The sequence below is a fragment of the Oryx dammah genome, unplaced genomic scaffold (genome assembly GCF_014754425.2).
Source record: "Oryx dammah isolate SB20612 unplaced genomic scaffold, SCBI_Odam_1.1 HiC_scaffold_24, whole genome shotgun sequence".
Taxonomy (NCBI): Eukaryota; Metazoa; Chordata; class Mammalia; order Artiodactyla; family Bovidae; genus Oryx; species Oryx dammah.
Genome location: NW_024070208.1, coordinates 57616178 through 57642581, shown reverse-complemented (window position 1 = coordinate 57642581; position 26404 = coordinate 57616178).

The following is a 26404-nucleotide window of genomic DNA, read 5'->3' as shown; positions in this document are numbered from 1 at the left end:
GTGCTTTTTGGACTTCTCTTTTATGTTTCAGTGCTTTACCACTTTTTGTCTCTCTTTGGCAACATCTGTCCCCTCTTGAATGTTAGGAATCCTAGTTGTCCTGAAGCCTCAGATTATTTATTAAAAAAAAAAAAAAGAAAAAAGAAAACAAGAACAGTCGTTTCTTAGGGTTATCTTTTTTAATTCTTTGTTGTGATAAAGCAGCATTTGTCAGTTTTCAACATCCTAGGTGAAGATAGATTCCCATTTGACTATTATAAATAACAGATTTATTTTGCCATTAGTAAATTATTTTTGACTGTGACTAACTCCAGAAAGAACGAAGGGATGGAGCCAAAGCAAAAACAATACCCAGTTGTGAATGTGACTGGTAATAGAAGCAAGATCCGATGCTGTAAAGAGCAATATTGCATAGGAATGTTAAGTCCATGAATCAAGGCAAATTGGAAGTGGTCAAACAGGAGATGGCAAGAGTGAACGTCAACATTCTAGGAATCAGAAAACTAAAATGGACTGGAATGGGTGGATTTAACTCAGATGACCATTATATCTACTTCTGTGGGCAAGAACCTTTAGAAGAAATGGAGTAGCCATCATGGTCAACAAAAGAGGCTGAAATGCAGTACTTGGATGCAATCTCAAAAATGAAAAAATGATCTCCGTTCATTTCCAAGGCAAACCATTCAATATGACGGTAATCCAAGCCTATGCTCCAACCAGTAACACTGAAGAAGCAGAAGTAGAACGGTTCTATGAAGACCTACAAGACCTTTAAGAACTAACACCCGAAAAAGATGTCCTTTTCATTATAAGGGACAGAAATGCAAAAGTAGGGAGTCAAGAAACACCTGGGGTAACAGGCAAATTTGGCCTTGAAATGCTGAATGAAGCAGGGCAAAGGTTAATAGAGTTATGCCAAGAGTACACACAGGTCATAAAAACACTCCCTTCTAACAACACAAAAGAAGACTACACATGGACATCACCAGATGGTCAACACCAAAATCAGATTGATTATATTATTTGCAGCCAAAGATGGAGAAGCTCTATACAGTCAGCAAAAACAAGATCAGGAGCAGACTGTGGCTCAGATCATGAACTCCTTATTGCCAAATTCAGACTTAAATTGAAGAAAGTGGGAAAAACCACTAGACCATTCAGGTAGGACCTAAAACAAATCCCTTATGATTATACAGTGGAAGTGAGAAATAGATTTAAGGGACTAGATCTGATAGAGAGCCTGATGAACTATGGAATGAGGTTCGTGGCATTGTACAAGAGACAGGGATGAAGATCATCCCCATGGAAAACAAATACAAAAAAGCAAAATGGCTGTCTGAGGAGGCCTTACAGATAGCTGTGAAAAGAGAAATGAAGAACAAAGGAGAAAAGGAAAGATATAAGCATCTGAATGCAGAGTTCCAAAGAATAGCAAGAAGAGATAAAAAAGCCTTTCTCAGCGATCAATGCAAAGAAATAGAGGAAAACAACAGAATGGGAAAGACTAGAGATCTCTTCAAGAAAATTAGAGATATCAAGGGAACATTTCATGCAAAGATGGGCTCGATAAAGGAGATAAATGGTATGGACCTAACATAAGCAGAAGATATTAAGAAGAGGTGGCAAGAATACACAGAATAACTGTACAAAAAAAGAGCTTCATGATCCAGATAATCACAATGGTGTGATCACTCAACTAGAACCAGACATCATAGAATGTGAAGTCAAGTGGGCCTTAGAAAGCATCAGTATGAACAAAGCTAGTGGAGGTGATGGAATTCCAGTGGAGCTATTTCAAGTCCTGAAGGATGATGCTGTGAAAGTGCTGCACTCAATATGCCAGCAAATTTGGAAAACTCAGCAGTGGCCACAGGACTGGAAAAGGTCAGTTTTTGTTCTAATCCCAAAGAAAGGAAATGCCAAAGAATGCTCAAACTACTGCACAATTGCAGTCATCTCACACACTAATAAAGTAATGCTCAAAATTCTCCAAGCCAGGCTTCAGAAATATGTGAACCGTGAACTTCCAGATGTTCAAGCTGGTTTTGGAAAAGGCAAAGGAACCAGAGGTCAAATTGCCAACATCTGCTGGATCATAGAAAAAGGAAAAGAGTTCCAGAAAAACACCTATTTCTACTTTTTTTTTTCTTGATTATGCCAAAGCCTATGACTGTGTGGATCACAATAAACTGTGGAAAATTCTGAAAGAGATGGGAATACCAGATCACCTGACCTGACTCTTGAGAAACCTATATGCAGGTCAGGAGGCAACAGTTAGAACTGGACATGGAACAACAGACTGGTTCCAAATAGGAAAAGCAGTAAGTTAAGGCTGTATATTGTCACCCTGCTTATTTAACTTCTATGTAGAGTACATCATCAGAAATGTTGGGCTGGAAGAAGCACAAGGTGGAATCAAGATTGCCAGGAGAAATATCAATAACCTCAGATATGCAGATGACACCAACCTTATGGCAGAAAGTGAAGAAGAACTAAAAAGCCTCTTGATGCAAGTGAAAGAAGAGAGTGAGAAAGTTGGCTTAAAGCTCAACATTCAGAAAACTAAGATCATAGCATCTGGTCCCATCACTTCATGAGAAATAGATGGGGAACAGTGGAAAGTGATAGACTTTATTTTTGGGGCTCCAAAATCATGGCAGATGGTTATTGCAGCCATGAAATTAAGACTCTTACTCCTTGGAAGGAAAGTTATGACCAACATAGATAGTGTATTGTAAAGCTGAGATATTACTTTGCCAACAAAGGTCCGTCTAGTCAAGGCTATGGTTTTTCCACTGGTCATGTATGGATGTGAGAGTTGGACTGTGAAGAAAGCTGAGCACCAAATAATTGATGCTTTTGAACTGTGGTGTTGGAGAAGACTCTTGAGAGTCCCTTGGACGGCAAGGGGGTCCAACCAGTTCATCTTAAAGGAGATCAGTCCTGGGTGTTCATTGGAAGGACTGATGATGAAGCTGAAACTCCAATATTTTGGCCACCTCATGCGAAGTGTTGACTCATTGGAAAAGACTGATGCTGGGAGGGATTGGGGGCAGGAGGAGAAGGGGACGACAGAGGATGCGATGGCCTGATGGCATCACTGGCTTGATGGCATCACTGCCTTGATGGACATGAGTTTGAGTGAACTCCTGAAGATGGTGATAGACAGGGAGGCCTGGCATGCTGCAATTCATGGGGTCGCAAAGAGTCGGACGTGCCTGAACGACTGCACTCAACTGAAATGATGTACATATGAAATTTTTATTTAATTTAATATTCAATGAAATTAAATATAGTTATTTAATAATTGAAAAATGTGGCTATTTATAGTTTTTATCATACGTGTATCTCTCCTCGATTTACTTTTAAATTGTCCTATTAATGAAGTATATTTTAGAAAAGCTGCAGTTCATTCTGATTATTTGTCCCCTAGTGCGCTGATACACCAAAGAAAAGCCAAGACAAAACTGTTCATCTTTTAGACAAACATTTCAAGTAACAAATAGTAGGAAATAAACTCAGAAGATACTTGTTTCATAAAAATCTTGGAAAATTATTCAGGATCTACAGTACCAGCCCTTTTGCAAAATTTTCTGGCTGAGCATTTCAATACCCTCTTTTTTTCCCATATCTCAAATGACAGGTTGAAAATTTTCACTATATTTTTTCAATTAGTAAAGTTGGTAACATCAGAAACCCCTATAAATAAACAAATAATCACTTCAAAATAGACATGTCTGAGAAAAACCAAAATAGACAAATGTCTCTGAGAAGAACTTAATAGCTCATATTTAATCCTCCTCAATGTATATTAACATAACTTTAACTGCACTGAGAAATTGGTAATGAAGATGATAGGCAATCATAAATAGTAGATAAATAGCACTATAAATTAACAAAAATACAGGGCAAATCTTTAATGATCTAGAATTACTTATCATAGCATAAAAATACTGGGGATCTAATCCACTTGAAGAAAAGAGATAATGGAGCAAAAATATTAAATATAAAACATGCCCATAGCAAAAAGCTTAGAGTAGATTTTATTATTTTTTAAAAGAAAGCACTTTATTTTATTTTAAATGTACATTTATTTATTTTAATTGGAGTCTAATTACTTTACAAAATTGTATTGGTTTTGCCATACATCATCATGAATTCACCACAGGTATACACGTATTCCCCATCCTGAACCCCCCTCCCCTCTCCCTCCACATACCATCCCTCTGGATCGTCTCAGTGCACCAGCCCCAAGCATCCAGTATCTTGCATCGAACCTGGACTGGTGATTCGTTTCATATATGATATTATACATGTTTCAATGCCATTCTCCCAAATCATTCCACCCTCTCCCTCTCCCACAGAGTCTAAAAGACTGTTCTATACCTCTGTGTCTCTTTTGCTGTCTCGCATACTGGGTTATTATTACCATCTTTCTAAATTCCATATATATGCATTAGTATACTATATTGCTGTTTTTCTTTCTGGCTTACTTCACTCTGTATAATCGGCTCCAGTTCATCCACCTCATTGGAACTGATTCAAATGTATTCTTTTTAATGGCTGAGTAATACTTCATTGTGTTTATGTACCACAGCTTGATGGACATCTAGTTTGCTTCCATGTCCTGGCTATTATAAACATTGCTGTGATGAACATTGGGGTACACGTGTCTCTTTCAATTCTGGTTTCCTTGGTATGTATGCCCAGCAGTGGGATTGCTGGGTCATAAGACAGTTCTATTTCCAGTTTTTTAAGGAATCTCCACACTGTTCTCCATAGTGGCTGTACTAGTTTGCATTCCCACCAACAGTGTAAGAGGGTTCCCTTTTCTCCACACCCTCTCCAGCATTTATTGCTTGTAGACTTTTGGATCACAGCCATTCTGACTGGCATGAAATGGTACCTCATTGTGGATTTAATTTGCATTTCTCTGATATTGAGTGATGTTGAGCATCTTTTCATGTGTTTATTAGCCATCTGTATGTCTTCGTTGGAGAAATGTCTATTTAGTTCTTTGGCCCATTTTTTGATTGGGTCGTTTATTTTTCTGGAACTGTGCTGCATGAGTTGCTTGTATATTTTTGAGATTAGTTGTTTGTCAGTTGCTTCATTTGCTATTATTTTCTCCCATTCCGAAGGCTGTCTTTTCACCTTGCTTATAGTTTCCTTTGTTGTGCAGAAGCTTTTAAGTTTAATTAGGCCCCATTTTTTTTATTTTTGCTTTTATTTCCAATATTCTGAGAGGTGGGTCAAAGAGGATCCTGTTGTGATGTATGTCAGAGAGTGTTTTGCCTATGTTCTCCTCTAGGAGTTTTATAGGTTCTGATTGTACGTTTAGATCTTTAATCCATTTTGAGTTTATTTTTGTGTATGATGATAGAAAGTGTTCTAGTTTCATTCTTTTACAAGGGGTTGACCAGTTTTCCCAGCACCACTTGTTAAAGAGATTGTCTTTAATCTGTTGTATATTCTTGCCTCCTTTGTCGAAGATAAGGTGTCCATAGGTGCATGGATTTATCTCTGGGCTTTCTATTTTGTTCCATTGATCTATATTTCTGTCTTTGTGCCAGTACCATACTGTCTTGATGACTGTGGCTTTGTAGTAGAGCCTGAAGTCAGGCAGGTTGATTCTTCCAGTTCCATTCTTCTTTCTCAAGATTGCCTTGGCTATATGAGGTTTTTCTTATTTCCATACAAATTGTGAAATTATTTGTTCCAGTTCTGTGAAAAATACCTTTGGTATATTGATAGGGATTGCATTGAATCTATAGATTACTTTGGGTAGTATACTCATTTTCATTATATTGATTCTTCTGATCCATGAACATGGTATGTTTCTCCATCTATTAGTGTCCTCTATGATTTCTTTCACCAGTGTTTTATAGTTTTCTATATATAGGTCTTTAGCTTCTTTAGGTAGATATATTCCTAAGTATTTGTTTCTTTCGTTGCAATGGTGAATGGAATTGTTTCCTTAATTTCTCTTTCTATTTTCTCATTATTAGTGTATAGGAATGCAAGGGACTTCTGTGTGTTGATTTTATATCCTGCAACTTTACTGTATTCATTGATTAGCTCTAGTAATTTTCTGGTGGAGTCTTGGGGGTTTTCTATGTAGAGGATCATGTCATCTGCAAACAGTGAGAGTTTTACTTCTTCTTTTCCAATTTGGATTCCTTTTATTTCTTTTTCTGCTCTGATTGCTGTGGCCAAAACTTCCAAAACTATGTTGAATAGTAATGGTGAAAGTGGGCACCCTTGTCTTGTTCCTGACTTTAGGGGAAATGCTTTCAGTTTGTCACCATTGAGGATAATGTTTGCTGTGGGTTTGTCATATATAGCTTTTATTATGTTGAGGTACGTTCCTTCTATTCCTGCCTTCTGGAGAGTTTTTATCATAAATGAATGTTGAATTTTATCAAAGGCTTTCTTTGCATCTATTCAGATAATCATATGGCTTTTATTTTTCAATTTGTTAATGTGATGTATTACATTGATTTGTGGATATTGAGGAATCCTTGCATCCCTGGGATAAAGCCCACTTGATCATGGTGTATGATCTTTTTAATGTGCTGTTCGATTCTGATTGCTAGAATTTTGTTAAGGATTTTTGCATCTATGTTCCTCAATAGTATTGGCCTGTAGTTTTCTTTTTTGTGGCATCTTTGTCAGGTTTTGGTATTAAAGTGATGGTGGCCTCATAGAATGAGTTTGGAAGTTGACCTTCCTCTGCAATTTTCTGGAAGAATTTGAGTAGGATAGGTGTTATCTCTTCTCTAAATTTTTGGAAGAATTTAGCTGTGAAGACCTGGGCTTTTGTTTGCTGGAAGATTTCTGTTCACAGTTTCAATTTCCGTGCTTGTGATGGGTCTGTTAAGATTTTCTATGTATTCCTTTTTTAGTTTTGGAAAGTTGTACTTTTCTAAGAATTTGTCCATTTCTTCCACGTTGTCCATTTTATTGGCATATAATTGCTGATAGTAGTCTCTTATGATCCTTTGTATTTCTGTGTTGTCTGTTGTGATCTCTCCATTTTCATTTCTAATTTTATTGATTTGATTTTTCTCCCTTTGTTTCTTGATGAGTCTGGCTAATGATTTGTCAATTTTATTTATCCTTTCAAAGAACCAGCTTCTGGCTCTGTTGATTTTTGCTATGATCTCTTTTGCTTCTTTTGCATTTATTTCTTCCCTAATTTTTAAGATTTCTATCCTTCTACTAACCCTGGGGTTCTCCATTTCTTCCTTTTCTAGTTGCTTTAGGTGTAGAGTTAGGTTATTTATTTGAGTTTTTTCTTGTTTCTTGAGGTATGCCTGTATTGCTATGAACTTTCCCCTTAGCACTGCCTTTACAGTGTCCCACAGGTTTTGGGTTGTTGTGTTTTCATTTTCATTCATTTCTATGCATATTTTGATTTCTTTTTTGATTTCTTCTGTGATTTGTTGGTTATTCAACAGCTTGTTGTTCAGCCTCCATATGTTGGAATTTTTAATAGTTTTTCTCCTGTAATTGAGATCTAATCTTACTGCATTGTGGTCAGAAAAGATGCTTGGAATGATTTCAATATTTTTTGAATTTACCAAGGCTAGGTTTATGGCCCAGGATGTAATCTATCCTGGAGAAGGTTCCGTGTGCACTTGAGAAAAAGGTGAAATTAATTGTTTCAGAGTGAAATGTCGTATAGATATCAGTTAGGTCTAACTAGTCTATTGTATCATTTAAAGTTTGTGTTTCCTTGTTAATTTTTTATTTAGTTGATGTATCCATAGGTGTGAGTGAGGTATTAAAGTCTCCCACTATTATTGTTATTGTTAATGACCCCTTTCATAGTTGTTAGCATTCGTCTTACATATTTCAGTGCTCCTATGTTGGGTGCATATATATTTATAATTGTTATATCTTCTTCTTGGATTGATCCTTTGATCATTATGTAGTGTCCTTCTTTGTCCCTTTTCACAATCTTTGTTTTAAAGTCTATTTTATCTGATATGAGTATTGCTACTCCTGCTTTCTTTTGGTCTCTATTTGTATGGAAATCTTTTTCCAGCCCTTCACTTTCAGTTTGTATGTGTCCCCTGTTTTGAGGTGGGTCTCTTGTAGACAACATACATAGGGGTCTTGTTTTTGTATCCATTCAGCCAGTCTGTCTTTTGGTTCGGGCATTCAACCCATTTATGTTTAAGGTAATTATTGATAAGTATGACCCCGTTGCCATTTACTTTATTGTTTTAGGTTAGAGTTTATACACCGTTTTTGTGTTTCCTGTCTAGAGAATATATTTTAGCATTTGTTGGAGAGCTGATTTGGTGGTGCTGAATTCTCTCAGCTTTTGCTTGTCTGTAAAGCTTTTGATTTTTCCTTCATATTTGAATGAGATCTTTTCTGGGTACAGTAATCTGGGCTAGGTTATTTTCTTTCATCACTTTAAGTATGTCTTGCCATTCCCTCTTGGGTTGAACAGTTTCTATTGAACGATCAGCTGTTATCCTTATGGGAATCCCCTTGTGTGTTATTTGTTGTTTTTCCCTTGCTGCTTTTGATATTTGTTCTTTGTGTTTGATCTTTGTTAATTTGATTAATATGTGTCTTGAGGTGTTTCACCTTGGGTTTATCCTGTTTGGGACTCTCTGGGTTTCTTGGACTTGGGTGATTATTTCCTTCCCCATTTTAGGGAAGTTTTCAACTATTATCTCCTTAAGTATTTTCTCATTTTTGTCTTCTTCTTCTGGGACTCCTATGATTTGAATGTTGGGGCATTTAACACTGTCCTGGAGGTCTCTGAGATTGTCCTCATTTCTTGTAATTCGTTTTTCTTTTTTCCTCTCTGATTCATTTATTTCTACCATTCTCTCTTCTACTTCACTAATCCTATCTTCTGCCTTTGTTATTCTACTATTTGTTGCCTGCAGAGTGTTTTTGATCTGACTTATTGCATTATTCATTATATATTGACTCTTTTTTATTTCTTCTAGGTCCTTGTTAAACCTTTCTTGCATCTTCTCAATCCTTGTCTCCAGACTATTTATCTGTGATTCCATTTTGGTTTCAAGATTTTGGATCATTTTCACTATCATTATTTGGAATTCTTTATCAGTTAGATTCCCTATCTCTTCCTCTTCTGTTTGGTTTGGTGGACATTAAGATCACCCCTGGGATTTATTTGGAGGGAATGATGCTGAAGCTGAAACTCCAGTATTTTGGCCACCTCATGTGAAAAGTTGACTCATTGGAAAAGACTCTGATGCTGGGAGGAGAAGGGGATGATAGAGGATGAGATGGCTGGATGGCATCACAGACTCGATGGATGTGAGTCTGAGTGAACTCTGGGAGTTGGTGATGGACAGGGAGGCCTGGCATGCTGCGATTCATGGGGTCACAAAGAGTCAGACACGACTGAGCAACTGAACTGAATTGAACTGAACTATCCTGTTCCTTTATGTGCTGGGTATTCCCCTGTCTCTTCATCTTGTTTATATTGCTGAGTTTGGGGTGTCCTTTCTGTATTCTGGCAGTTTGTGGAGTTCTCTTTATTGTGGAGTTTCCTCACTGTGGGTGGGGTTGTATAGGTGCCTTGTCAAGGTTTCTTGGTTAGGGAAACTTGTGTCAGTGTTCTGGTGGGTAGAGCTGGATTTATTCTCTCTGGAGAGCAATGAAGTGTCCAGTAATGAGTTATGAGATCTCATTGGTTTTGGAGTAACTTTGGGCTGCCTGTATATTGGAGCTCAGGGCTGTGTTCCTGTGTTGCTGGAGAATTTGAGTGGTATGTCTTGCTCTGGAACTTTTTGGCCCTTGGGTGGTGCTTGGTTTCAGTGTAGGTATGGAGGCGTTTGATGAGCTCCTGTCAATTAATATTCCCTGGAGTCAGAAGTTCTCTGATGTTTTCAGGGTTTGGACTTAAGCCTCCTGCTTCTGGTTTTTAGTCTTATTTTTACAGTAGTCTTAAGACTTCTCCTTCTATACAACACTGTTGATAAAACATCTAGGTTAAAGATGAAAAGTTTCTCCACAGTGAGGGACAGCCAGAGAGGTTCACAGAGTTACATGGAGAAGAGAAGAGGGAGGAGGGAGTTAGAGGTGATCCGAATGAGATGAGGTGGAATCAATAGAGGAGAGAGCAAGCTAGCTAGTAATCACTTCCTTATGTTCACTCCACAACTGGACCACTCAGAGATGATCATGGAGTTATACAGAGAAGAGAAGAGGGAGGAAGGAGACAGAGGTGGCCAGGAGGATAAAAGGGGGAATGAAAAGGAGAGAGACAGATCTAGCCATTAATCAGTTCCCTAAGTGTTCTCCACCATCTAGAACACACAGAAATTTACAAAGTTTGGTAGAGAAGAGAGGGGGTAGGGAGGAGACACAAGCAACCTGGTGGAGAAAAAGGAGAGTCCAAAGAGGGAGAGAGCAGTCAAGCCAGTAATCTTGCTTCCAAGTAAAAATGGGTACTGAAGATTGGGTTCTTAAAGTTACAAAATTGATAACGAATACCAAAAAGCAAAGAATAAAAATCTAGATTAGAGTTTGGAATTTCAAAATTACAATATTAAAGAAAAGAAGATAAAAAAGAAAGTGAAAAAAAAAGTCACAAAAATTATATATATATAATATATGAAGTTTGCTTTTAAAAAATAGGGTCTTTTTTTTTTTGTAAAGTAATAGTAGGTTATAAAAGTGAATATTAAAAGAGTAATAGAGGACTTAAAATTTTAAAAAAAAATAAAAAAGAATGATTGTAAAAATAGTAAAAATATATCTAGGGCTTTCTCTGGTTTGTGAGTATTGTAATGTCAGTTCATTTTCGGATAGTTCCTTGGTCTGGCTTATATTTCTCAAAATCTATAGGCCCTTTCTTATGAAGTCGGTACTAACGACAGGGTTTTAATCTATTGCACCTGTCAATTCCAAGGCGGTTCCCTCTGTTTTAGCTTCTTCTGTTTGCTGGTCTCTTCAGTGTCTGATTTCCACCCTGACACAAAGGGGGTGGTGGTGGACACTTTTTTAGGCTCACTTGTTCAGTCACGCTGTGGGGAGGAAGGGATACTGCAAACAAATAACACTGACGTGTGCTCGCAGTGTCTCAGCCACACTGGGCCTGCCCCCGCTCAAGGCGAGTGTACCCTCCCTGCCCACACTGCTCAGGCTCTAGGTTGCTCCACCGGAAGCTGTCTGAGACCAGCCCTGGGCTGCATGTACCTACCAGGTCTAAGCCGGTCAGGTTCAGGCACTCGGGTAGTTGTCCTCAGAGGCTCAGTCTTGGTTGGGCCTGCGTTTTGTGCCCTTTCCAGGTCCGAGCAGCTCAGGTGATGAGGTGTTTGGCGAGCAAGGTCGCTGTGACTTATCACCTCCCCTGTCCCTGTCACTCGGTGTTCTGGGTGTACAACCACCGCACCTTCTCAGGTGGATGTTGACCATCCAGAACCCCAAGAAGTCTTAGTTAGCAAAGAAGCCTGCTTATGGTTTTGTAGATAATGTCTCTCTGGGGCTACGATTGCCCCCTTCTGGCTCTGGCTGCCTGTCACCAGAGGAGGATGGTCTGCAGCTGGCTATCTCTGTTCAGTTCTTTGTTCTGTGTGCGGGCCTGGTGGTGTCTTAGGTTAGGGCTGGCTTTTTGCGTGGTAGGTATCCAACAGTCTGGTTTGCTAACCCAAGTTAGTTAGCTCAGTTTGCCCTCGGGGCATTCAGGCCAGATCCTTACTCTAAGCAATGCAGCCCAGCCCCTGCTTTCTAGTGGTGGGTGCAGGCGTCTGTGCTGCTTCTCTGCTGGGGGAGTTACCTTTGGGCTTGTAATCTGTGGGTTTTAATTATTTATTTATGTTTCCTCCCTGTTATGTTGCCCTCTGTGCTTCCAAGGCTTGCCACAGACTTGGCAGTGAGAGTGTTTCCTGGTGTTTGGAAACTTCTCTTTTTAAGACTCCCTTCCCAGGATGGAGCTCCATCCCTACCTCTTTTGTCTCTTTTTTTGTCTTTTATATTTTTTCCTACCTCCTTTCGAAGACAATGGGCTGCTTTTCTGGATGCTTGATGTCCTCTGCCGGCATTCAGAAGTTGTTTTGTGGAATTTACTCAGTGTTTAAATGTTCTTTTGATGAATTTATGGGGGAGAAAATGGTTTCCCTGTCCTATTTCTCCACCATTTTAGGACCGCCTCCTAGAGTAGATTTTAATCCCAGGAAACGAGACAGAAAATTAAAAAATACTTACAGATGGAACTAATTATTTTTAAGTTTCCTTCTCTTCTAAATAAATACTTTATTGAACTTTGATTTAAGTAAATACACAATTGATAAACAATCTTCCTGGTGTTGTTATTATGTCTGGAATATTTATGGGCTTCCCTGATAGCACAATTGGTAAAGAATATGCCTTCAATGCAGGAGACTGCAGTTCTTTTCCTGAGTATAGGCTATCCACCCCAGTATTCTTTGGCTTCCCTTGTGGTTTAGCTGGTAGAGAATCTGCCTGCAGTGCAGGAGATCTGAGTTTCATCCCTGAGTTGGGAAGATCCCCTGGAGAAGGGAAAGGCTACCCACTCCAGTGTTCAGTGCTGGAGAATTCCATGGACTGTATAGTCCATGAGGTTGCAAAGAGTTGGACAGGACTGAACGACTTTCACTTTCACTTTCTGTAATATTTATAAGCAAACAGCAGAGAAATTAGCAATACACCAAAACTGTAGTCCTTGTAAGTTTCTCGTTTTCATGCTAGTCCATACTCAGCCTCCAGCAGTTCATCAACATCACCATGTAAGTGTATCTATCATCATTTTATGGCCCCAGTGACTTCTGCTCTAGGTAAGCATATCTCAGCTGTGACTCTGTATTCATCTGTCTCTCCAAATTTCAGAGAGAAATTGAAGAGTGTTTTGGGCAGATAGTTTTCCCTGTGACCTATGTGAGTATAATGACTTCCAAGTTCTTTACATATTGAAACTGAAAATGGAAGCAATTTTGTAATTTGTATAACCTTGAATAGGCAAAGGAAAACATATTTGAGGGTGTTCTCTTTGAAGCCAGTGTGTCAATACTGCTATTAATCTTTATATACTGTAAGCACTGTTGTTTACAAATTAACTTGATGTTCATTTTAGTGATGAAAGCTGATATGTGCATTAATATTCACAGAATGAAATTAAAGTATGTTCCCACAGATAAAATGACTTTCTTATAGCCATACTGCAAGTGAATGACAATAGATCTTTAACTCTTCATATTAAAAATTAAATGAATATATTTTCTTGCTTTTATAACATTTCTCCAAATAAGAAAACAAATAAAAATTTGGAAGCTTGTGTATAATCCTAATAACTTCAAAAAAACTTTATATGACAGAGCTTCTTTGTACATTCTAACAAGTAACTTACACATGAAGATATCTTGATAAACAGTCCTATCCCTCCCTTACTTGGGTTAATGGAACATCTACTAAAATCATATTCAGGATCTGTTTCTTATATACTCCCAATAATTGTTAGGCATAAGTCATCACTAAAATATGTGTATAGCCTTCTACTGTTGATCTATTGCTTATCAATCCATGTTTCTATGGAAAGAGAACAGCTGCTAGTTCCTTTTAATTACCTTCCCTGAAAAGTTAACCTGGGGCTTGGCAAAGACCCCTGACACTAAAAGATATAAAAGAAAGAGAAACACAGAGATTCAGCTGAATACATCTATTGTGATAATGAAAATAGGCACAGTGTTTCAGCAATTTTTATTTTTCCTCCCTTCCATGTAGGTGACAAATTGAGAATGAAAATTTCTAAGTCATAACAAGTAAGAGAGGAAACCAAAAGCAGAATTTAAACCACAGTTGTTTCCAATTGAAACATGCTAGGTTATGTCAGTGATTTTTATTTCCTTTGGAAGGATCTGACCAGGAAGTCTTACATCTTTATTAAACAAGAGAGAGAGGTGAAATATATATTTATCCCATTAGACCATTTTGAAGTAAAGTCACGATGGGACAACTTAGAATATTAGACCCCACTACTGATTTCATCTTTATTTCATTGAACTGACAACAAAGTAGTCAACCAGTCTCCTACTCAGTGTGCACAAAAAGAGTAGCAAAACAAACTCACTATGAAACATATAAACTGTGCTGAAACTCTGTACTTTTCTTTCATTTTAGAAATCATAAGTGGTGAAAATGAAGATGTATGTTTAATCACAAATTAACACCTGTATGTTCAGTTCAGTTCAGTTCAGTCGCTCAGTGGTGTCCGACTCTTTGTGACCCCATGCACTGCAGCATGCCAGGCCTCCCTGTCCATCACCATCTCCCGGAGTTCACTCAGACTCACGTCCATCGAGTCTGTGATGCCATCCAGCCATCTCATCCTGGGTCATCCCCTTCTCCTCCTGCCCCCAATCCCTCCCAGCATCAGAGTCTTTTCCAATGAGTCAGTCTTTGCATGAGGTGTCCAAAGTACTGGAGCTTCAGCTTTAGCATCATTCCTTCCAAAGAAATCCCAGGTTGATCTTCAGAATGGACTGGTTGGATCTCCTTGCAGGCCAAGGGACCCTCAAGAGTCTTCTCCAACACCACAGTTCAAACGCATCAATTCTTCGGCACTTAGCCTTCTTCACAGTCCAACTCTCACATCCATACATGACCACTGGAAAAACCATAGCCTTGACTAGATGGACCTTAGTTGGCAAAGTAATATCTCTGCTTTTGAATATGCTATCTAGGTTGGTCATAACTTTCCTTCCAAGGAGTAAGCGTCTTTTAATTTCATGGCTGCAGTCACCATCTGCAGTAATTTTGTAGCCCAAAAAGTAAAATCTGACACTGTTTACACTGTTTCCCCATCTATTTCCCATGAAGTGATGGGACCCGATTCCATGATCTTCATTTTCTGAATGTTGAGCTTTAAGCCAATTTTTCCACTCTCCTCTTTCACTTTCATCAAGAGGCTTTTTAGTTCCTCTTCACTTTCTGCCATAAGGGTGGTGTCATCTGTATATCTGAGGTTATTGATATTTCTCCTGGCAATCTTGATTCCAGCTTGCGTTTCTTCCAGTCCAGCGTTTCTCATGATGTACTCTGCATAGAAGCTGAATAAGCAGGGTGACAATATACAGCCTTGACGTACTCCTTTTCCTATTTGGAACCAGTCTGTTGTTCCACGTCCAGTTCTAACTCTTGCTTCCTGACCTGCATGCAGATTTCTGAAGAGGCAGGTCAGGTGGTCTGGTATTCCCATCTGTTTCAGAATTTTCTACAGTTTATTGTGATCCACACAGTCAAAGACTTTGGCATAGTCAATAAAGCAGAAATAGATATTTTTCTGGAACTCTCTTGCTTTTTCAATGATCCAGCAGATGTTGGCAACTTGATCTCTGGTTCCTCTGCCTTTTCTAAAACCAGCTTGAACATCAGGAAGTTCACGGTTCACATATTGTTAAAGCCTGGCTTGGAGAATTTTGAGCATTGCTTTACTAGTGTGTGAGATGAGTGCAATAGTGCGGTAGTTTGAGCATTCTTTGGCATTGCCTTTCTTTGGGATTGGAATGAAAACTGACCTTTCCCAGTCCTGTGGCCACTGCTGAGTTTTCCAAATTTGCTGGCATATTGAGTGCAGCACTTTCACTGCATCATCTTTCAGGATTTGAAATAGCTCCACTGGAATTCCATCACCTCCGCTAGCTTTGTTCGTAGTGATGCTTTCTAAGACCTACTTGACTTCACATTCCAGGATGTCTGTCTCTAGATGAGAGATCACACCATATTGTTTACCTAATTACCTTTTCTAGAGCCAGTAATTTACACAAGGTAAGACATTGTGGCATCATGTCCCCGTAGGTTTCAGCTGGCTGTGACAGTTTCAGACTTTCTTGTTTTTGGTCACAATTTTTGTAACACATTCTCAAATTAGGATTTGTCTGATGTTTCCTTCATGATTTGACTAGAACTGCAAGTATGGGAAGAAAAACCATTGAGGTAAAGTATCATTCCTATTGCATCATACCAAGCATAAATACATCAACATAACTTTATTACTATTCATATTAAACTTGATCACCTGGCTGAGAGAGTGCTTGTCAAATTTCTCCACTGTAAAGTTTCTCTTTTCCTCTCTCTTTCAGTGCATTCCTCTTTGGAAGGACACCACAATGTGCAGCTTTCATTTAAGGAGTGGGGATTTATACTTGACCTCTGGGTAAGTGAAATATCTACATTAGTTGTTTGGAATTTTTCTTTATGGTCAGTTTGTCTGTTCAGTTCAGTCCAGTTCAGTCGCTCAGTCCTGTCCGACACTTTGCGACACCATGAATCGCAGCACTCCAGGTCTCCCTGTCCATCACCATCTCCCGGAGTTCACTCAAACTCACGTCCATCGAGTCGATGAGGACATCCAGCCATCTCATCCTCTGTCGTCCCCTTCTCCTTCCCCCAGTCTCTCCCATCATCAGAGTCTTTTCCAATGAGTTAACTTCACATTAGGTGGCCAAAGTACTGGAGCTTCAGCTTTAGCATCATTCCTTCCAAAGAAATCCCAGGGCTGATCTCCTTCAGAATGGACAGGTTGGATCTCCTTGCAGTCCAAGGGACTCTCAAGAGTCTTCTCCAACACCACAGTTCAAAAGCATCAATTCTTCTGCGCTCAGCTTTCTTCACAGTCCAACTCTCACATCCATACATGGCCACAGGAAAAACCATAGCCTTGACTAGACGGACCTTTGTTACTCTCCATTAATATATTTATTGAACCATTCATTTCAGTCATCCATATCCGTATGGATCTGTGGACATGTATTTTATATTCTGAGTTATAATTCAATAATATTTTACTTATTTTTGCTAATTCTTTTCTAACTTTGTACACTGGGAGCTCTTTCAGTTAACTTCTGTGTCCCTTTGACATAGTCCCATCATTTGTTAACACTGCCTTGTTGTTTCCTTGGTGGCTCAGATGGTGAAGAATCTGCCTGTAATGCACAAGACTTGGGTTTGATCCCTGGGTCAAGAGGATCCCCTGGAGGAGAGCATGACAACCCACTGCAGTATTCCTGCCTGGAGAATTCCATGAAAAGGGAAGTCTGGTGAGCTACAGACCATGGGGTCTCACAGGTTTGGGAGTTACTCAAGAGTTGCAATCACTCACCACTGAACAACTAACACAGTCCTTGCTTCTAGCACCAGATGATGTTCACAACTCATCTTTAGTATTTCTTTCCTGGTTCTCAATTCAGCTCCCTCAAAGGATCTGGGTTCCTGTTATTGTATAATAGCATTACCATTTGTCAACGTGTATGTAATAATTGGGAGTGGGGGAGTATTTAAGGTATCTCTGATTCCTTATAAAGGTAAAATGAATTATTATTATTTTTTTGCATTTGCTGATTTTTTGCTCTTTCAGCTTTTAAAAAAAAAGGTGAAAAATATAAAACTTTGGTTCATTGTAAGAGGATATATGTTCCTTTGTGATCAGATAAAGAAGGCCATGGTTTAGCCTTAAAAGCTTTTATATTTGGTTCTAAAATCCAGCTTCAAATGACTATTTTTGCAGGTTCTGTTGTGTATTAGAATGAATTATTAATGCTGCTGCAAAACTTATTAAACATTTATACTGTCACATGATTTAAGAAGGAAAGATACATATTTTGCTTTTTCATAAAGAACATGCCTTTTAAAATATGATTTATGAGAATTCATAATTCAGAAGAAAGTATAAACTAGAAAATACATATTCCAGTAACATACTATGCTTTCTTGGAAATGAAGTAAGGTTAATACATCAATCCAGGAACATAGCAGAAATTTCAACATCAGCGGCATTCCCCAAATGAAACATGAATGTGGGAGAGCCAAAGCTATGGTTTTTACCTGGTTTCCTGGGAACAATAACAATTCTGTAATGTCCAGTTAACCTCCTATCTTTCTTCCCTGTCTCTTCTCTAACACCTCTTCTGCATTCTATCACTTTCCACCTTTGCCGTGTGTGATAAACTGCCATCCTGTGGTTTGTCTGAGGGCAAGGGCATAAGCAGGGGTGACAGGGTGGCTGAAAGACAGGCATTGATACCGGCTCAGTGTTTAACTTACCTGCTTCTAAACCCTGAGTCTTTTAAACTAAACAGAACCTTTTATTTTATAACTTCAAATAAGGTTTAAAAACATGATACTTAGAGAAGTAGCAACACTGATTTCCAGTCATGCACACTTGTAAAATAGAAAATTTCGAGTTTTTTCCCTTGAACCAAGAGAATTTTGATAGGTGGTGAGGTGAAAACTACTAAGACAGATTTCTAACATACATTTTTGCCTGGAGCCATTTGAAAGACCACAAGGAATATGATTCAGACAGTTATTTACTTACCCGTTAGTGAAAATCTTAGATTTTCTGAATTGTGAAAACAATCTCTGTCACATTAAAGCTTAATGTTAACTCATAACATTGGTCCAATTAAGTGAAGCACTCCACAGCCACCTGTATTTCTTTCAGTGTATATGTCTCCAGGGTGTAGTTGAGAGCATATAATAATTCAGGAATGATTGCCTCAAAGGTTTTATTGGACTCACTCAGTTAACTCAGATAAAACACAGAGAAAAAGAAAACTTTGTTATCTTGCTGACTTTCAGCTCCTGTGTTTGTTTTCTGCCTAGATACATGTTATGCAGTTAATAGAGAGGACTATATATAAAAATGACCTAATAATTATCGTATCATCAAAGTTCCATAAATTTATTATTTGTAGATGTGAGAAATCTGGTTCTCTTGATAAGAGCTCTTTTAAATAGTTGACTGTAGCTGGTTGTTCTGTGTAAGAAACAAGTAACCTGTGTATTCAGTTGAGGATAGGAGAGCTCATTTAAACTCATGTATTGCACTACTTAGAAAAAAGGAGAAGGAATGTTTTAGGTATTTACCTTATATTATAAAAATTAATGAAATTAACTTCAATTAAAATAGGGTGGGGAAGCCACAATGGGGAGCTTTCACACCCCACCACTAACAGCAGAATGAAACAGAAAGACTTCCCCTTCTTGTCTGACAAAAGCCCAGCCAATGAGAACCAGTCATGACTCAACCAGTGAAAAAACTACTATCCTTCAGACTCTTAGTTTCTCCAGTGGACTCTGTTTACCCTAGCCCTCTCTGCTTTTCTCCCAATTTTTCTTTTCTTTAAAAGAGTTCTCCTTTTGCTGTATAGGGATCTGCATATGTATTGTCACGGTTGAAAAATCCCTAAATTGCAATTCTTTATTCATCTCAAATAAACTTTTTTTTTTTTTTTTTTTTTTTGCTAGAGAAGTAACTGGCAGTCTGTTTTAGGCTGACAGTGTGTTACTTGCATGGTTTAGAAACAGTCTGGAAGGCTGTAAGAGAACATGATACTTACATTGTTAACCTTGTGAATTTATCCCTGCTTTGGGGAAGTTAAACAATAAAAATATGGCCTCTGAGTCAAGAAATTATGTTGGAATACAAGGAATAAATTATATGATATATTGTTGAATAGGGAAGAGTCACTGTACCCCCAGCATTCCTTTTTATCATATTACCTTGTGTGTTGTTCCTTCTGCCTAAATTGTCCTTTCTTAATTCTCTGATTAGTAACTTGTACCCATTATTACCATCTCTTGCCTGGTTTAGAGTAATAGGACTTTTCATCCAGACTCTCACTGCCAGGCTCTACTCCATATTGTCCGCCCCCCCCCCCAAAAAAAAAACAAAAACAACACCCTTTTCCTCATACCGATAAACTCATGAACAAGCATATATTATCTGATACTGGCTTCCCCCATTGTGGCAAACAGTGCATGAAAAATGACAGACATGTAAAAATTTTATCTTAACTTATGTTTCTCCTTCTGGGTTATGTTAAAATGTCTTAGTTCATTATACAAGGCCTTGAGTCTGACACCAGCCTTACTCTCTGACCTTTTCTTTTTTCTCCAACACCTATCACTCCTTTTATTAGTGACACTTCTCTACAGAGAGGGACTTTTAAAGTTTATTACAAGGAATTGGCTCTCATGACTATGTGATTGTGGCTGGAGACCCAGGCAAGCCTGTATATGTAGTACCAACTACATCTGTATGTCTGAGAACCAGGAGAGCTAGTGATGTAAATTCCAACCACAAAACCAGCAAACTTAAGATACAAGGGAAGCTAATGTTTCAGGAGGAGTCTAAAGGCCAGAAAAGAGCAATGTCACAGCTCTAGCCATCAGGTAGAAATTCCCTCTGACTCAGCCTTTTTGTTCTTCTGTTGATTGGATGAGGCCCACCCTCTTTGGGGAGAGTAATCTGCTTGCTTACTTTACTCAGTCTACAGATTCAAATGTTCATCTTTCCCAGAAATGTCCTCAGAGACACAAACAGAATATGTTTGGCCAAGTTTGAATACCCTGTGGTCCAGTCAGGTTGACATAAAATTAAGCATCACACCTGCTGTCACCCCATTGATGAGCCACAGGAACATGTCCTCACTTCCTGCATTGGCCACATTTTCCTATTCTCTGCTATGGCTTTGTACAGTCTTCTCCCACTGAATTGAGTGGCTTCTCTCTCTCTCTCTCTGTTTTTTTTTTTTTTTTCTGTGATAGATATTATATTTTTATCCTTAAAACCCCCTTCAGTCACATCATAGTGAAGACTCCATGAATTGACCTCAGTTCAGTTCAGTTCAGTCGCTCAGTCGTGTCTGACTCTTTGCGACCCCATGAATTGCAACATGCCAGGCCTCCCCGTCCATCACCAACTCCCGGAGTCCACTCAGACTCGCGTCCATAGAGTCAGTGATGTCATCCAGCCATCTCATCCTCAGTCGTCCCCTTCTCCTCCTGCCCCCAATCCCTCCCAACATCAAAGTCTTTTCCAATGAGTCAACTCTTCGCATGAGGTGGCCAAAGTACTGGAGTTTCAGCTTTAGCATCATTCCTTCCAAAGAAATCCCAGGGCTGATCTCCTTCAGAATGGACTGGTTGGATCTCCTTGCAGTCCAAGTGACTCTCCAGAGTCTTCTCCAATACCACAGTTCAAAAGTATCAGTTCTTTGGCACTCAGCTTTCTCCTAAGCAATGTTAATTTCCTGATGTCTTCTCTCTCTCTCTGTTTTAGTTATATGAAATACCATGACTATCTGGCAGACTACTTCTCTGTCTTCCTCATTTGACTATGAGCTAATTATTTCAGGGCCTGGCTCTTAAGGAGAGGTGTCAGCTGCTGATCCATCAGAGGATATTTGTTCATATCTGCAGATATTTTTATTGTCACAGTTCAAGAAGGGAATGCTATTACATTCTACCGTATAGAGGTATGTGTATGTGTATGTGTGTGTGTGTGTGTGTGTGTGTATGTGTGTGTGTGTGTTAGTCTCTCAGTATTGTCTGATTCTTTGTGATCCCATAGACTGTAGCTTCCAGGCTCCTCTGTCCATGGAATTCTCCAGGCAAGAATACTGGAGGGGGTAGCCATTCCTTTCTCCAGGGGATCTTCCGATCAAGGGTCGAACCTGGGTCTCCTGCATTACAGGCAGATTCTTTACCATCCGAGCCACCAGGGAAGTCCTATACAGAGGCCGAGTTGTGGCTAACAAAATTACATATAAGACTGTCTTTTGCAACAAAGAATTGTCTAGTTAAAATATCCTTGGCACTCCTAATATTTTGAGCAGGATAATCTTGATTATAAGGACTCATCCTGTATAGTATATGGTGATTTGCAGCATCTCTGATCTCTATCCACCAGAAGCTAGTAACAACATCTCCTCCAGTCATTGAAGATGTCCCTTCAGTTGCAAAATTTGTCTGTTATTCCTGAGAACTTTGTAAAAGTACCATGAAAAAGCCAAACAGAGACTAAATTTGTGATTACCAAGGGCTGGCATGTGGGGGTAAATGAGTGGTTGGTGAAAGGGTACAGATATCCAGTACTTCTGGCAATCTAATACACAGCATTGGGAGTCTAGATAGCAGTACTGTACTGTATAATTGAAAGTCACTGGCGAGTAGATCTTAAATGTGCTCAGCATAGGAAATAAGTGATAATTATGTGACTTGACGGTGGTATTAGCTAACAGTAAGGTACTAATCATAGTTCAGTATGTAAGTGTATCAAATCAATGTGTGGTACTCTGTAAAGTTACACATGTTGAATATCAATTGTATCTCAATACAGTTGGGGAAAAATACTGTGCATACTAGCACCTAACTAGGTAGGGTGGCAAAAGGCTTAAGAAAATGCACTCCACACTCATAGAATCCTGGGCTTGAATCTCATCTCCACTTAGTGCAGACATGTTTAACTTCACACAGATCTATATTTTCATCTGTGGCCTAATAGTCTAATAATACAAAATGACTTATGCAGTAGTTGGGACAATTAAATGAGTTAATGATAGTGACTAGTAGATGGTGAGTGCTCAAAAACTGTAGCTATTGTGATTGCTAAGAGAATGTCACCAAAAGGGTGGGTGAATTTACTTTATAAATATCCTTAGATACATCATTTTAGAACATATATAAAACATAAATTTTGCACATCTTAGCACTGAGGCACTATCTGGATTATATTTAAATGTTTTATATGTAATTTTTGTCTTCCTGAATACAAGGATTACATTTTTGCTTTCACCCACAATGCAGGCTGTGATAAATATTTGTCAAATTGAAACTAACAAGAAAAAACATTGTCACTGATAACATTGTGTGTGGCTGTTGTACCTCCAAATAATTGTTACTTGCCTGTCTGACCAATTACTGTTCTGAGTAATTTTCTTTTTATCAGTACTAAATGCATACAAAGGCAGCATGTAAAATATCAGTTTATGGTGCCATGGTATACTGCTGCAATACTATGATGTAATGCGATAAAAGATGAAATTTGGAACATAGATGTCTGTAGGAGGTCCAAAAGTTATGGGAAAATGATTCAGATTGTACAGAGCATGATCACAGGATTAAGGAAACCATTGTCACTTCCGCTGTGTCGAGATAACAAGTCAGAATGTGCCAGATGCACAGCTTGTCTGCAGCTGTTGTCATTTGAATCTTTTGTACAACATCCATTTATCCATTTCCTTCTTCAACTGTGTGGGATTTCTAAGTGCAGACAGTTGATCAGAATCACTTTTGTGTAGAGACTACTTGTATGACAGCTCTGAGATTTAAACCATGCATAAGAAAATATAACCTGGAAATAATTCCACAAATATCACTTAAGCTACTACAAATGATTTTGTTGGTTGGATTTAGTTTGATATAACTTTAAAGTGATGCATTTATGAGCATTAACTTTCTTCTCTGTTTCAGCAGACTTAGGACTAAAGTCTCATTGTGTTCTGACTCATAGAGCAACTACAATAATATTCAGGTATATGTAATGAAAAGCTGTAAATTCAGTATATCCAGGTACCTCATTCTTTCTTGCCTGACATAGCATATGTGGGTGAGGATGTTACTAAGAGTGCACAAAGACATAAATCTTGGGGGTAATAATGGTTTAATAAATAATCATTGCTTTCTGAAGCATAGAGGTTATAATTTGAAGTGTCGGAGTATATAAAGTGTACAACTTCCTTTCCAATTACTTTTCTAAGTTACTGAAGTGAATTACCTTTTAAAGATGACTATCCCAGTGTATGCTGGTCTGACAAAAATGTCCAAAATATTCTGAATTCCAAAAAATATTAAAACAAATAATTTGAAACATTCAAAATAGATTTTAATCTCCAAAATGTAAAAACACTCTATCATGTATCTCATCATGTGATTTTTGGTTCACATGATCAGCTAAGAAAACCCATGGGTAACGTTGAGATTTTTGTGTTTACTGTGCAAAATACCAGTCAAACTTGGGTTTGTTTGCAGACACACAATAAAGCCAGTTTACTGATACCTGGTTATGGTAAAGGGAAGTACAGCATTTATTTGCAGGGCGCCAAGCAAGGACAACATGCAGTTGATGCTCATAAGATTTGAACTTCTTGATAGATTTTAATGAAGGGTTTTTAAAGCCAACATTAGGGGTAAGGGTTGTAGTATGCGTGGATGACAGCACATCTGTTTACAAAGTGATTCCTAGAGTCTTTTCAATCTACCATCAACACCTACTGCTTAGAAACAAAAGAATTTTCATTCAAAATATTACTGCTCATTGACAATGCACCTGATCACCCAAGGGCCCTGATGGAGATGAAAAATGAGGTTAATGTTGTTTTTTGCACCTACAAATGAAACACGCATTCTGAAACGCATGGATCAAGTGATAATTTTGACTTTCAAGTGTTACTATTGAAGTAATACATTTCCTAAGGGTATAGCTGCCATAGATAGTGATTGCTCTATGGAAAAGTCAATCAAAAACTTTGGGAAAGCATTCACCATCCTCAGTTCAGTTCAGTTCAGTTGCTCAGTTGTGGCTGATTCTTCGTGACCCCATGAGTCACAGCATGCCAGGCCTCCTTGTCCACCACCATCTCACAGAGTCTACTCAAACTTATCTCCATGGAGTCGGTAACACCATCCAACCATCTTATCTTCTGTCATCCCCTTCTCCTCGTGCCTTCAATATTTTCCAGCATTAGGTTCTTTCCAAATGTGTCAGCTTTTTTGCATCAGGTGGCCAAAGTATTGGAGTTTCAGGTTCAACATCAGTCTTTCCAGTGAACACCCAGGATTGATCTCCTTTAGGATGGAAAGGTTTGATCTCCTTGCAGTACAAGTCTCTCAAAAGTCTTCTCCAACACCACAGTACAAAAGCTTCAATTCTTTGGTGCTCAGCTTTCTTTATACACCAACTCTCACATCCGTACATGACTACTGGAAAAACCATATCTTTGACTAGACAGACCTTTGTTGGTAGAGTAATGCCATGGCTTTTTAATAAACTATGTTGGTTACAGCTTTCCTTCCAAGAAGTAAGCGTCTTTTAATTTCATGGCTGTGGTCACCATCTGCAGAGATTTTGGAGCCCCTAAAAATAAAGTCTGACACTGTTTCCACTGTTTCCCCATCTATTTGCCATGAAGTGATGGGACCAGATGCCATGATCTTTGTTTTCTGAATGTTGAGCTTTAAGCCAACTTTTTCACTCTCCTCTTTCACTTTCATCAAGAGGCTTTTTAGTTCCTCTTCACTTTCTGCCATAAGGGTGGTGTCATCTGCATATCTGAGGTTATTGATATTTCTCCCAGCAATCTTGATTCCAGCTTGTGCTTCATCCAGCTCAGCATTTCTCATGATGTACTCTGCATATAAATTAAATAAGCAGGGTGACAATATACAGCCTTGACGTACTCCTTTTCCTATTTGGAACCAGTCTGTTGTTCCATGTCCAGTTCGAACTGTTGCTTCCTGGCCTGCATACAGGTTTCTCAAGAGTCAGATCAGGTCGTCTGATATTTTCATCTTTTTCAGAATTTTCCACAGTTTATTGTGATCCACACAGTCAAAGGCTTTTGCATAATCAATAATGCAGAAATAGATGTTTTTCTGGAATTCTGTTGCTTTTTCAGTGATCCAGTGGAGGTTGGCAATTTGATATCTGATTCCTCTGCCTTGTCTAAAACCAGCTTGAACACCTGGAAGCTCACGGTTCGCATACTGTTGAGGCCTGGCTTGGAGAATTTTGAGCATTACTTTACTAGCATGTAAGATGAGTGCAATTGTGCAGTAGTTTGAGCGTTCTTTGGCATTGCCTTTCTTTGGGATTGCAATGAAAACTTCACCATCCTAGATGCCATTAAAAACATTTGTGACTCATGGGCACAGGTCAATGTATCATTAACAAAATTTTGGGAGAAATTGATTCAGATCCTCATGGATGACTTTGAGGGGTTGAAGACATCAGTGTTGGAAATAATTGCAGATACCGTAGAAATAGCAAGAGAACTTGAATTAGAAGTGAAACCTGAAGATATTACTCAATTGCTACAGCAAGTTCTGGAGGACTGATGTCAATTTTGAAAGAAGTTCTACTGTGAGGTATATGTTATCAAACAGTACTGCAGCTACAGAGAAATTGTTCTTAAACAGAGGAGTGAATTGAAGCAGCAGACTGCATTGTTTTATTATTTTAAATAATTGCCACAGCCACCTCAACTTTCAGCAGCCACCACCCTCATCAGTAAGCAGCCATCAACATCAAAACAAGAACCACTGCCAGCAAGTAGTTTATGACTTGCTGCAAGTTCAGAATACAGCATTTTTTTTTTTTAGCAATAAAGCAATTTAAATTAAGGAACATGCATTGTTTTTTAGACATAATGCTATTGCACACAATAGACTACAGTACAGTATAAACACAATTTCTGTATGCACAAATTCTGGGGACCCAAAATTTGTGTGATTTGCTTTTTTCAATATGCAACTTGTGGCAATGATTTGGAATTTAGCCTTCGATATTTATGAGGGGTGTTTGTGTATTATTTTCATTGTCAGCACGTTG